This window comes from Thunnus albacares, chromosome 9 (assembly GCF_914725855.1).
Source record: "Thunnus albacares chromosome 9, fThuAlb1.1, whole genome shotgun sequence".
Lineage (NCBI taxonomy): Eukaryota > Metazoa > Chordata > Actinopteri > Scombriformes > Scombridae > Thunnus > Thunnus albacares.
Genome location: NC_058114.1, coordinates 7401765 through 7415365, shown reverse-complemented (window position 1 = coordinate 7415365; position 13601 = coordinate 7401765). Strand labels below are relative to the sequence as shown.

The 13601-nt window shown below is 38.4% G+C and overlaps 1 long non-coding RNA gene across 2 annotated transcripts in view; it reads right to left on the bottom strand.

Moving 5' to 3' along the window:
• Window positions 1–5992: 5992 nt before the first annotated feature.
• Window positions 5993–13601, bottom strand: part of LOC122988625 — a 189276-nt gene continuing 181667 nt past the window's right edge. For both annotated transcript variants that reach the window (XR_006404846.1, XR_006404847.1), the window contains 2 exons: window positions 10726–10810; window positions 5993–7976 (listed from right to left, as the gene is read on the bottom strand). This is a non-coding gene — a long non-coding RNA (uncharacterized LOC122988625). The remainder of the gene's footprint in view (window positions 7977–10725; window positions 10811–13601) is intronic.

The following is a 13601-nucleotide window of genomic DNA, read 5'->3' as shown; positions in this document are numbered from 1 at the left end:
AGCACTCCTCTCAGGTATTATGGCCATTATAGCTTTTTCACACTTCATCTAATATATTTTTATGTGTAAATGTGCTTTTAAATTACAATAAATGCCTCTCAGCTGGCACAGATACAAGCCAAAATTGTGAAAATCCACTTTTTTTGTGTGTGTAATACCACTTAAGCACTTGGCCATGCTCCCAGTGTGGGCTGTCCTGTGATGGAGCATGGGTTAGGCAAGCAGGGACTGTATGATTAGAGAGCTGGACGGCGGTGGATAGATGGATGGCGCTCCGCCATCTGCTATTTAATCATTTTATGTCTTTCTCTCTCCTTCTCTCCATCTTTCTGTCTCATTATAAATTTGCCCAAAAGAACACCAAAGAGATTTCAGTCCCTCTGAGGACTACTGGCTTGAAAAACATGGAAGACTGTGAAAATATGATGTCACATCATGTTATTCACTCAGCACGGCATCAGTATAGGAATTATGTCCATATTGGATAATTCTACACCTCACGATCTATGTCCAATGTCAACAACATTCAGTACCAGTGCAGGAGGTAGTGGTTCCAGTGAGGCAGATAGTAAGAATGAGGGGGTCACGGTGGTGGATGTGCATCAAACTTTCATACATGACACCAGAGTTTGCATTCTGGCACGAACCTGCAGGCCAATTCATAGTTTCCTCATCCATATGGCGCCATGTGACATAAATTTCATCTGCTTGTGTCCACAAGGGTCCGCATGCAGCGCAAAAGCGGACTGTACGCACTACAAGTGTGCCAACTCCACAACTGCTAGAAAAGCAAACTGGACTCTTGTTTTGTGTATTTTATGTATGTACTTTATTCCCCATCTTTGGTCCTATTCTCATTAAGCTGGCACACATACAACTTTCTTTTTTTGGACTTTTTTTCTTGTTGTTCTGCCAAAAACAACAAACAAATGAACTTTTCCTATTGCTGTCATGAGGTCACCACCTTGTTTTCTACTGAGTATAATTGGAACGTGTATGCGTACCCCCAATAGAAGTATGTACATGGTAACAATCATCTGGTCTTAAGGTTTACTTTTTTATGGACTGTAACTACTATCTTTCCCTTACCTTAAGTGCTTTAGTTGCATAACCCTAACCCTTACTGTAAAGGATAAGTCCAGTAATATTTTATTTTTGTCCACAAATCCCATGAAAAGACCAAAACCAACCGTGTATCTCAATGCTTTTTGTTTCTCCCATCCTGTCTGTGCTTCTGAGCCCCAATCTGAAGATGTTAACTGATGGCCCTGTAGCAGTAGTAAATGTTACTAAAACAGGAATAAATTGTGCATTTGTTGGTTACTTCCTCTTGTTAATAAAGTCTTAAGAATGATAAAAGTTTTTGGTTTTTTGCAGAAATATACCCAGTTTCTACAGCCCATTCGCCAGAATAAAATGTTGGCATTGTACGTTTCTGCAAACCACAGATACGTTTAATCTCTACATTTCAATACGTGTAGTACGTAGCATATCAGCAATTCTACAATACAGGTTGTTAGGTGGTTGGCTAGAGAGGTAGTTGCATGGCGGAAAGTTGCAAAAGCATCAAAGCAGCAGAGACGACTGTTCGAGACCACTGCTTGCGTACTGTTTCAACTGACAAAATCGGATGTTTTTAGCGAGATGCCGTTTTTCTGGCGACAAAACTGGGTATTTTATCCCAAACGATCTTTCCCTAACCCTAACCAAGTGGTTTTTGTGCCTAAACCTAACAAGACATTAACCACCGCATTGTCACACCATAAAACATCATTATTCAACTGTTAACAGCCATTTAATGTGGCATTAAATGACACGTGAAAAGCTTAAAATGCGATCAACGCTGAAACATAGAGACTGAAACGTATCCGTGATTTGCTGAAACATACAATGCTGTTTTATTCTGGCGGTTGGGTTGGTTTCTAAAAGCATCACATAGGCGTGCACCATTTTTCACCCAGACTTTTTTCTTCAAGAACACAAAAGTTGCTGCTGGAAGAAGACACAGTTTACAGTATGTGACATCACATTTGAGAAAATGCTTTTGGTAACTGAACAGGAAGGAAAAAAATGGGAACAAAGCACGAATGAGCCATATCATAAACAGTTAAACTGTCAGCACTGCAGATGGTAAGTCTACGTATACTGTATTTCTGTGTATCCAAAGGAGAAAAAGCTGGTAAGATGTCAGAGGAAAAGGCTGCAGACTGGAGATGGAGGGAGATGGGAGGAGAAAGAGAAAGACAGACGTGTCTGTGAGCTCTTTCCTGTTGTGATGAGGAGAATAGAGTCTTGTCTGCTTACTCACACTGAGACTATTGTGTTTTGTGTTTGTGGCAATCAATGCCATCAACTCCAGTCACTGCCTGTACTTCATTAGGACTCTGTTCTATTGCAGCAAAGATTAATGTCTTTAGCTAGCATAAAACTATCAGCATAAAGACTACATTAACAGAAGCGAGAGGAAACAGCTAATTGGCTCTGTCCAAATTTTAAAAAAAAACACCTAACAGCACCTCTAAAGCTTGCTGTTAAACATGTTATCTTGCTTGTTTGATCCTTACACAAATCAGAAGCTGAGATTTCATGAGGAAATGTCCAACAATGTAATAGATCCTTTAGAAACTTTATGTTGAGATTCATCTAAAGATCATGTTTTATTGTGTGGGTGTACAGGCCCCTGTAAAGAAGGCCCAATGGTAAAGGGTTAAAGAGAAACCTTAAGGTGAAAAGTAAGAGCTGAAGAGGTTAATTATTCTACACAAAGTTGACTGAAGTCGATGCAACCAGCGATTCAGTGAGCACAATCAGCCTCAGAGGAAGAAGAGGACAGAATAGAGGCTGAAGAGTGTTTCTCTGTGTTACCCTGTCAGCTTGTCTTCTTCCTTCCTCTCTGATGGATAATTAGAAGTTTTCTTCAAGGATGAAATCAAATATTTGTGTAATGTAATTTTTTTTCTTTATGCTTTGGCAGCAAGACAAAGAGAGAAAGAGCAGATACCTCTTCACTGACCTTAAAGCTCAACTGTAATTATGTTAAACTATTTCTCTCTCGCTTTCTCATTCTACTGTATATGTGTATGTGTGTGTATATATGTGTGTGTGTGTGTGTGGACCAGGTATTCCTCATGTTTTGGGGATGTAAATCTTTTTACACAGTCATGTTGTGGGGACTTGCCTCCCTTATGGGGACAAAAAGCAAGTCCCCTTAACGTAAATCATTAATTTTAGGGTGAAGACTTGGTTTACAGTGTGTGTGTGTGTGTGTGTGTGTGTGTGAGAGAGAGAGAGAGAGAGAGCGAGAGAGAGAGAGGTGAGATGGAGAGAGTATTCCAGTGGGCTTAAGGGCATTTCACATTGTTAAAGGGGTAGGTTTTCAATTACAGTGTGTGTGTATGTGTGTGTGTGTGTGTGTGTGTGTATTTGCTGGCATCCAGAGCATCCTTTGTGTTGCTGGAATTAACCATGACTTGCCACGTGTAACCGGCTGCTAACCTCCAACCCCATTCAGGAACCATCCCCTGTGTGCAGGCGTGTGTGTGTGTGAGTGAGTGTGTGTGTGTGAGTGTGTGTGTGTGTGTGTGTGTGTGGGAGGGAACGAGAGAGAGAGAGAGAGAGAGCAAATCATTGTTCCTGATTGAAAACCACAAATTCACCTTCACCAATACAAACACAACAAACACACAAACTAGTGGGTCTCACTCGACTAATTAAAGGGTGGATTCAACCTGCTGGTTTTAATGAGTCACTTAAATAAATAATGAAAATGTTCAATTTTACAATCAGTAATCAAGTTTAACACATAAAAACAATGATTCTGCAGACACGGAATTGAAAATGAAAACAGTAAAGTAAGTAAGAAAAACTTTTATTGAATTTTTCAACTTAATAAGGCCAATGCTGAATTTTCACTTCAAAAAGTAGAATTTAATAGACTTCTGTTTCTTCATCACATTACATTATACCAGTATAACATTAGCTGACTTATTCTCCAATTCCATGTTCTATTTTTTGCCATTATTCCTCTGGTCCAGGGACAGAAGAAAGTAAGAAAGAAAACTTTGAGTTTTATTTTGAAGTTGCTCTCTCATTACAGTAAGGAACAAGTTCCACATGCAGACAGCGAACATCAGAATGAAACTCAGAAGGAGTTTCAGATTCTATTCAGTCTCTTTCTGTGCAGATTGCTGTTGCAAGTGTGTTTGAGGATGAGCGGCACATAAAAATTTACATCTGAAAAGTTATTTTACTTGTTTCCAGCAAGTTGATTCACTGAAAATGTCCACGTAGAAGCTCTCATTACATTGTGGTGATATATTTTCTGGCTGCCAGTTGCACAAAGTTCCTTGTTTGTAAAAAGAAAACCTGCCTATTGATTTTTTAGATACTTCAAATCTCAGTAGCAGTGCTATCACTACTAGCTAGGCTATGCTAGCCAGAACACCTGTTCAAACAATAAAAATAATTTCAGCAATTTTCCAGCTCTGAAAAAAAAATGAACTCAAAAATGTTGGAGTCATTTAATATAGTTTAACATTTTGTTTTGTTAAATTAGATGATACTGTGCCATCAACAGCTCATAACACTGCTCACATATGTATTCTCTGTATACTCCTATATGTATTCAGACTAGACTAGATTGGCTTTATGGTGTTTTATAGAAACTAATGATTATCAGTAGAAATCCAAATCTTGATCAATCTTGAATCTTGGTTGAATTATTTCTCTCATCATTCCAGCGCACACACAATCAGACGACAGATTCATTCATTTATCATTATTCTTATATATTTATTTTCAACAAAACAACATAGAAATTGTAACAAATTAATGTTGAGGAGAACCAATCCATATCAAAAGCAACCATGTACTCCTGAATGACGACTTTAATGTCAATATGAACATTAAAGTCCCAAAGATTTCAGCAGCATTTATTGTATGAAATGTGATATAAATCAATGCTTGAGCAAAGACAAGAATGGTGATAATGACAAACTTTGGACAACAATATGAGTGTGAGATCTTGTTTTCAGTGTAGTGGTGAGGATTTGTAATCATTTCTGTATAAGTGCTGTGTTAATAATTTAGGTCTGAATGTCATTGTACATAACTGCTCTGTTGTCTTTTTGTTCCTACTTTCAATAATCAAGTCCAGATTGATGTTTAAATGTGTTGATCTGATAAAGTGCACTAATCCTGTCCACATATTATCATCCTACTGTAATGATGAAAAACATAAAATTAAGTTGTCTTGGACAGTCACATTTTTATTTGAAATTATTAATGATCTGAAATTTGAAAGAAAAACACATTTGCGTGACAAAGGTCAGAGTGAAAATGAACCTATTGTCACTATGTGTGTGTGTGTGTGTGTGTGTGTTTCAACGCTCTTCATCTTACCCAGTTTACTGATTAATCTGTCATCCATCACTATCAACTCATCTCCGCCCGGTAAACAAAGATATCAGTGATTGATCACCCCGATTTGTATCAATAGACAAGACCTAATCAATGAGGTTAAACATACTAATGTGGTTCTTGAGTGTGGGCAAACAAGTGTGTGTGTGTGTGTGTGTGTAGATGGGTTGAGGAAAAAAGGCGGGCGCGGGGGGGGGGGTAGTTGGTCTGATGTAACAGAGTCAGTTTCATCACCCGAGGCATCGAGGAAGAGGAGGAGGAGGAAGACAAGAAGAGACAGACGGGAAGGGAAGCAACATGAAGAGTCTAAAATGTCTCTCTCGCTTTCTCTCTTCTCTCTCTCTCTCTCTCTCACTCACACACACACACACACACACACACAGACAGACACACACACAGACATTGGGTGTCAGCTTCCATCAGTAGCCTGTATGGCTGTGAGTTATGACCACAGCTATGCGATCATTTACACTCACTGCAGCAGATAGCCAAGAGCTACTGTTCTGTGTGTGTGTGTGTGTGTGTGTGTCATTGTGTTTCTGTACACTATCATTACACACACACACAAATGTACTGAAGTGTCTCAAAGGAGGATGAACCCAAACAGAAACTTTTATTTTAAAAAATTCACATTCAGAATATAGTGAAAATGAATCAAAATGTTATCAGGTGAGACGGCTCCAGCAAAAACATCTCAAGAACAAAACGTTTCAACGCTACATCTTCATCGGTGTCCAACATGTGATCAAGAAGGTTCATATACAGACTCCAAGAATGTATAGGATTAAAAGATGTAAGCTGTCAGGGTTTGGCTTTGAATGTATTTTATCTTTATTAAAATGATGAGGTGCATTATGGTTGTATATAAACATACAGCTTTGAATATGGATAGAAAGTGTCAGAAACATGTTGCAGCATTTCAGAAAGATTCATAAGAAATCTTGTGTGATAAAGAACTGAGTTACAGATTATTCACATTTACATTAATTTATTTATTGTTCAAATGCTTGTGCACATTTGATGTAAATACTCCAAAAATCTCCAAATATTAACATCACAATATCTCTAAAACGTCAAACTTCTCATGACCAATGAGGAACAGCTTTGCTTAAGGGGAACCTATTATTCTTTTCCTTATTTTCTGTCATATATATGATGTTACAATGTCGGATGTTCATATTAAACGTAGCCAAAGTGTTTCCTGAAAGCTGGCCAATCAGAACTAAGACTGACTGTTAAGAGACAGAGGCTGAACCGAGGGTCTGCATAAAGGGCCAGTATAAGATAAATAAGGAGTTTGAACTGTGAACAATGCAAAGCTGATCCAGTGGAGTCCCAGAATAAAAATGTAGAGCTGGAAATGAGCATATTAGGTCTTTAAAGATGGTGACAATATGTGTTTTTGACAAAAAAGGGTTTTGATCTGAGACAAGAGATTTGTTTTTCCTGTAATCCTTCAATTTACCTGAAAATGTAAAAATGACCAAACTTCAAGATACTTTTTAATTTTTTTTTTAAACCAGATATCAATATTATGGCAGTTTTTAAATGCAATGCTAAATGTTTCAAATGTAACAATTTGCTGAGTAGCAAAAAACAAAAAAAGTTACACTTACAAGACAAATTTTAACTTCCCCAAACATCAATTAAAATTATGTAAAAACTACAGTAAAATTTACTGTTCTTGTGGTCACAGGTACGAGGGACTGAAGCTCTTAACCAGGCAGCTCAGAGGGGCAATAACACATTTCTATTGCAACTTTTGTATCGTGTTTATGATCAGTTAAAAAAGTAAGTTGTGTAGTAAAAATGTACACACAAGAGAAAACTGACATTGTGCAGTTTAAAAAGATACTTTCAAATTTATAGTTCAGATTTTAGGTGTTATCAGTTCCATAAAACAATGTTTTCTTTTTTAGTGTTATGATTAGTCAATTAATCAATTAGTTGATTGAAAAAATTAAAAATTTAATGCAACTATTTTGAAAATCAATTAATCATTTCTGTCAATGTTTTCTCCATTTTATATTATAAAATATTTATATATTATAAAATAAGAAGTTATCTTGGACCCAAAGAAACTGGGATGGGCTGTTCCCTACTTTTTCACATTTCATAGACTAAATGATTAATGGATTAACTGAGAAAAATAATCAGCTTATTAATTGATCATGAAAACCCAAAAGCACAGGAAATCTAGCAAGGCAACAACTCCCAAAACAAAAGGCATAAATGAATGTAGGTTTTCATCGGTATTACTTCAAGATATTTCTCTGTCTGAATGATTTTTCCAGAACCTCAGAGAGGTTGTGTGTGTGTCCCGTCCAGCCAAAGCCTCCAATTCAGTTTCAGTTCAGGCCGTTTCAGTTCAGATCAGTTCAGCTTGATTCAGTTTAATTCGGTTTTCTTCACCTGGAAATGGCTGAGACCGCTGACAGCGAAGCTCTCATGTACTACATGTGTGTACTAGCGTTGTATACGTGTATCTGCGTTGTGATGTCAGCATCTTCTCCACCTCTTGTATTGTTGCTGGCTCGATGTGACACAATCAGCATCACCTACAGAAAGAGAGAAACGCAGGGTTAATGTGTGTGTGTGTGTGTGTGTGTGTGTGATTGAGATAGAGACACACACTCAGGTGTATGTAAATGAAATAACTCTTTCTTCCTCTCTCTCTCTCTCTCTCTCTCCCAGTGTAATCATCTTAATGTAGTATGAAAACCTCACATCTCCAGGAAGTCTGCTTTTGAGGAATAATGGGGGAAAAAAAATATGTGTTTCTTTAAAAATTTTCTGTTAAATAAAAATGCTTTTTGTGAAAATATTTAACTGTTTTTATTGATGCTTGAGGTCATAATTTGGTTACTGGGCCACATAAAGAAGTCTTAATTCAACCACTGACATTACAAAAACATTAAGACTGATGGGGGAACAGCAGAAGGATGAGGTGTCTGTCTAAAGTAAGTCAAACACGCACACACACACACACACACACACACACACACACACACACACACACACACACACACATAAAATTCAATCATTTCTCTGCTTCGCCTCAGGGAAACACACTGTGGAAGCCTCACTATAATGGAAAATCACCTTTTCCATGTCATTTTACACAGCAGCACCTACACTACACACACACACACACACACACACACACACACACACACACACACACACACACACACAGTCTGGCTGCATTTACACGAGGCACCAAAAGATCTGATTTTTTTTTTTTAACCCTTTGTGGTGCAGACCTCACACTGTCATGGCTGTCTCAACCAGAGGAGTCAGAGTGAGGAATGTGATTTTTATACAACCGTGAAAAAAAAATCGGTGCCTCAAAGAGCTAATGTGATCTTGTGACAATAGAAGGTTTGGTCCTGTGAGCTTTTCTTCATGAAGTGTGTATCCTCATGTTACCTGACCTGACTGCCAACACCGGCCAATATGAAATTAGGATTGATACAAAGTCTATTGAATACCAACTTCTGCTGTAATTGCTGTAATTGTAGTTTATACAGAATTTTTGTATTATAGATCTTTCAATTAGCCATTAAAACATTTTTCACTTTGTTCCAGTGAAGTGGAGATGATCCCACTGTTTGTGCAACCAAGAAAGTTCAAAAACAAATAGATGAGTATGACTATACAGGAAGTAGAAAAAAAGAATAATAAACATATCAACTTTAGTTTACTTAATTGCCTATTTCCCTGCTCCACTTTTCAGGTGTGTCACTTATGTTCAACCTTTGATTGATTGAATTAAACACATTGTTTTTGTGTTGTTGTTTTTTTATTTATTTACAGGCTAATCGGGCTCCTGAGCTACAATAATGTCATCTTGGAGTATCTGCTGTTATCTATTGTTTTAGTATTACTGCAGTATGAGATACTGGATGTCTTTGATATATTGTCAGCTGTGTGCCGTCTGACTTCACTCTTATCATTTATCACTGTGGACGACCAAACTCTGAGGAATTTATCTAATCTAATCACACATTTAAAGCACAAGTATCTTGGTATTCTATACTTTTCTTATTGTCAACAAATCCCATGAGAGAACCAAAACCAAAAATAAACTCATCCTACAGTACTAAGAGGTATTGTATGTGTATCCAAGGATAATATGTTATTTCTCTGTGCCGCTGACCTCCACTTTTTCCCCCCCAAAAACTATTTAAAACACATCAATGAGCCACACTGTTGCACTGGCTGACATGTTCCTTCATTACCGTGAACTTGTGTACTTTATTTTATATGAGATACGCTCACTATAGAGCACCACATCCACAGCTAAACTATGCATTCCTGTTTGATAGAAACTTCAGCACCTCGCTGAATTAGGGATGTTGGTCTTTATATGGCGTTCGTTGACAATAACAAAATATCGAACACAGCCACAAAGGTGGGTTATGTGAGGTAACGTGAAATGTTTTTACCGTATCATTTTGTCTACTCCCTATACTGCACATCTAAGTAGACCAATTTACTGATCTTCCAAAAGCACAGCATATTATTATTACTACAAAAGGAGATCAGTGCTAAATAACTGTAAATCACTGGACTGAGGAGATATGAACCAGCAGCAGTGAGTGAGGATCTGTGGTGTTCTGCTAATGTCACAGCCGTTTCAGAGGCCTGTGGCGTAATTCAAAGTGTCAAAGAGGAGGGAAATAAACGTGTTGAGCATCTCGTCAAATCGCCGTGGCTTAAACTGCCTCTCTCCAGAGTGTGTTTAGGAAATTAAAGGCCAGGGATTTTTTCATAATTGTCTATTTTATCATTTTATTACAGCTAGCTTTCCTCTGATGGGCTCCCTTTATGATTTATCAAATACAATTACTGCGTGACTTATTTCAGGAGTCTCTCCATTGCTGAGAACCATTAGTGTGTGCGTGTGTGTGTGGTGTGTGTGTGTGCGTGCATGCATGCATGTGTGGGTGTGTGTGTGTCAGCTCCGGTGTATTTAAATAGCATTAAGTAATTGGAAAAACAGGAAAAGAGGCTGGAAAAGCTAAATTGTCTTTGTGGATTTATACTCCCCCCCCCCCCCCCCCCCCCCCCCCCCCCCCCCATTTATTTCACTCTCCCTCTTTCTCTCTCTTGTTCCTTCATAAATATTCCAGAGGCTTCCATTTAAAAAGGTAAAATAACAGGAAATTTTGTTTTAACTGATACAGAAAAGCTCATTTTGAATCGTTTCTGCCATTGAGATATTTCTGAGGGGATAGAGAGAGATAGAGTAACGGAAAGAGACGGAGAGAGAGAAAGAGAGAGAGAAAGAGGTTAATTCCATACCTTCTTCTTCTGCTAATGAAGTGTAGGCGGCGTCCCGGTCAGTGCAGCTAATTGAACAGTGGAGATTACAGCAGCCGCTGCTCCTCTGTGAAAAGAAGGCCATGTTCGTTAGTCGTTGCCATATAATATTCTTTCTTTGTAGAAATATGTAGATAGTAATCTATGCAAAGAGCCACTGGGATTATTTTAAAGCTCTCAACATGAACTGTGGTAGCAATAACTCAAACAATCATCATTTAAATTATTACTGGTGCCAGGCCTCAGTTCTGCCCAACTTCTTCTTCTTCTTTATTTTTGCATTTAAGATGTTTAAAGCTCCACATTCTTACTACATTAAACTTAGATTAAAGGTGCAAAAGTGCTGATAGTTGTTCAGAAAGGGGCGAGACATAACAACTGCTCACATATGAGGAGAACAACGCACACTTTCAGACGATATTTTCCTTCCTCAACGTAGTGTTGAGCTGTTGAGAGATGGATGTGCTTGTTTGAAAAATGAAAAATAGCTTGAGAGAAGTTCAAACTGTGTTTCCTTTCTCACCTCTGGGTTTCAAATGTTATTCAACCATCTGACGCATTTCTGTTGAAGCAAACTGAGACCTTAAATCACTCCGTCATCTGTCTGAGGGGAGCTTTCATGCCTTTTTATTATTAAGGCGGATGTAAGATTTACTGTGTGAACACATTACTTGTAGTAACTTAAAACCTCAATATTACTTCATAACTTTATCCTCTTTCAAAGATATTATTCCTAATAAAAATAGCATTTTGGTATATATTACATATGTGCTAACTGGCAGAAACTAGTTAATATATTCATCCAGACTGCAGAGAACACAATACAACTAGAATCAGTTGATATTGAGCTTGACAAACTCTTTACATATGATGCTATTTTATTATATTTAATTGTTTCTATGTACCTCAACTCTGTCCTCACTGACCCAGTGATGTTGCAAATCACTAGTACCTAAATAAAAATGTACATGGCCATAGTGTGAGTCATAAAATATGTTTGCATTGTGCAAAGGGAACGAATGTTAGCAAACAAGATTACATAATTAAATGAGCACAAGTTACTCGACTCTGGTAAATTGTTTCATCGCTCGCTGCCTCGGGCATTTCATGAATTTAATTTGTGCCTTTAAACCATGTTAAGGTCTGTCTTCTGGTTGAAGGAGGAGGACCGCACACAGACTTGTTCTCTATTTAAACAGCATTGTGCTGAATTAAAGCAATACTGGGCTGAAAACCACTATTTCTGTCTTCTACCCTTTTTAAAATTTTTATTATTATTATTTATTTTTGGGGGTTCGAAGTTCAAGGTTCCTTGTGGAGTTTTTGACCTCTACTAGCGCTACAAAGCAGACTGCAAGCTAGTAAACATAAACAATGCACGACTTAAAATACCTTTTGCAAATGTTTTATGAGGGAAGAAACAAATTCAACACATTTGTAGATCACGAGAATACACATGATGAGTTTTGGTGAGTAACGGTGAATGTTAAGATAACCTTTGTTTGTTTACAAGAATACTCCACAGGGAAACTTTAAGGCAGCCGTGTAATATTAACTCGGAACAACATGATGAAGTTTTTCTGACGCTGCCAGAAATAAATCCAAACAATCAGCTTTAACTGTTTCTTCTCTTTGTTATTTCTCTAAATCCTCTAACTCAGCCGAGGATGCAAACTTGTTTTTTTTAAATAGATTTTTAATGTCTTGAGTCCCAACTGTTCTGTGCTCCTAAACAGGTGGATGGGACCGTGGACGGGACGTTGAATAAGCAGCCGTGACGTTGACCCCTTTCAACTGGTTTCCTGACGCTGCAGTCGCTGCAAATAGAACTCAGTAGAAACCCAGCATGTCTTTATCAGGACAAAAACAAAACTCCTCTCTGCTTCTGTCACTTCCCTAACCCCACTGAACCCCCTCCTCTCCCCTCCCCCTCCTCCTCCTCCTCCTCCTCCTCCTCCCCCCCCCAGCTCAGTGGGACCCTCTCTCTCTCTCTCTCTCTCTCTCTCTCTCTCCCCCTGTCTCTCCACCATCTCTCGCCCCCTCCCTCAGGGCAGAAGTAAACCACGCCTTGAGGCCCTGCTCCCATTGTGTGTCCTCTGCTACTTCTGTTTGGGGCCTTTGTGTGCCGCTAATCAGCCGTGGGGCCATGCTCAGCCCCGAGTGTGTGTCTGCGAGTGTGTGTGTGTGTGTGTGTGTGTGTGTGTGTCTCTGTGTCCCTTGCCCTCATTACGTAGCCACACTGGGAGGCCAGCATGGGAAGTTTCTGCTGCACTATACACCTCCCTCCATCCCTCCATCCCCCCCTTCTCTCTTTCCCTCCCTCTAGCTGTCCATCACTCCCCCCCCCCCCTCTTATCTCGCCACCCCAAGACTTAAAGCTACACTAGCCATGATTTTTTTAAAATAAAATACACCTGTTTAGCCTAAATCACAAAAGGGGGGACTGCAGAAGAAGAGGAGCATCCTTCCTCTATAATAATGTTTTCAGAGTCGTGGATACTTGTTATTTTGGTGTTGGTATGGTTACCGGCTGGAAATACTGTCATGAAATTCTAAAAGTCTCTCAAACAGCATTTAATGAGACTTTGTATTTTTTTGTACGTTTTTGTTTGGCTTAACAGTCGATCTCACCTAAATTTTACATATTAATGAGAATAATAACGTACATTTGTGCCGTCACTTCTGCAGCCATGACCACATTTCTCTGGATAATACTTTTTAATTACTTTACTACTTTATTTAAGCACATTATTTATATCAAAAGCAATCATTTGGATTGATAGATTTACTGCTATGACATGATAGCATGATTTAATATTTTTTAGAGTATGACATGTTACCTTCATTAAAGAGAAATT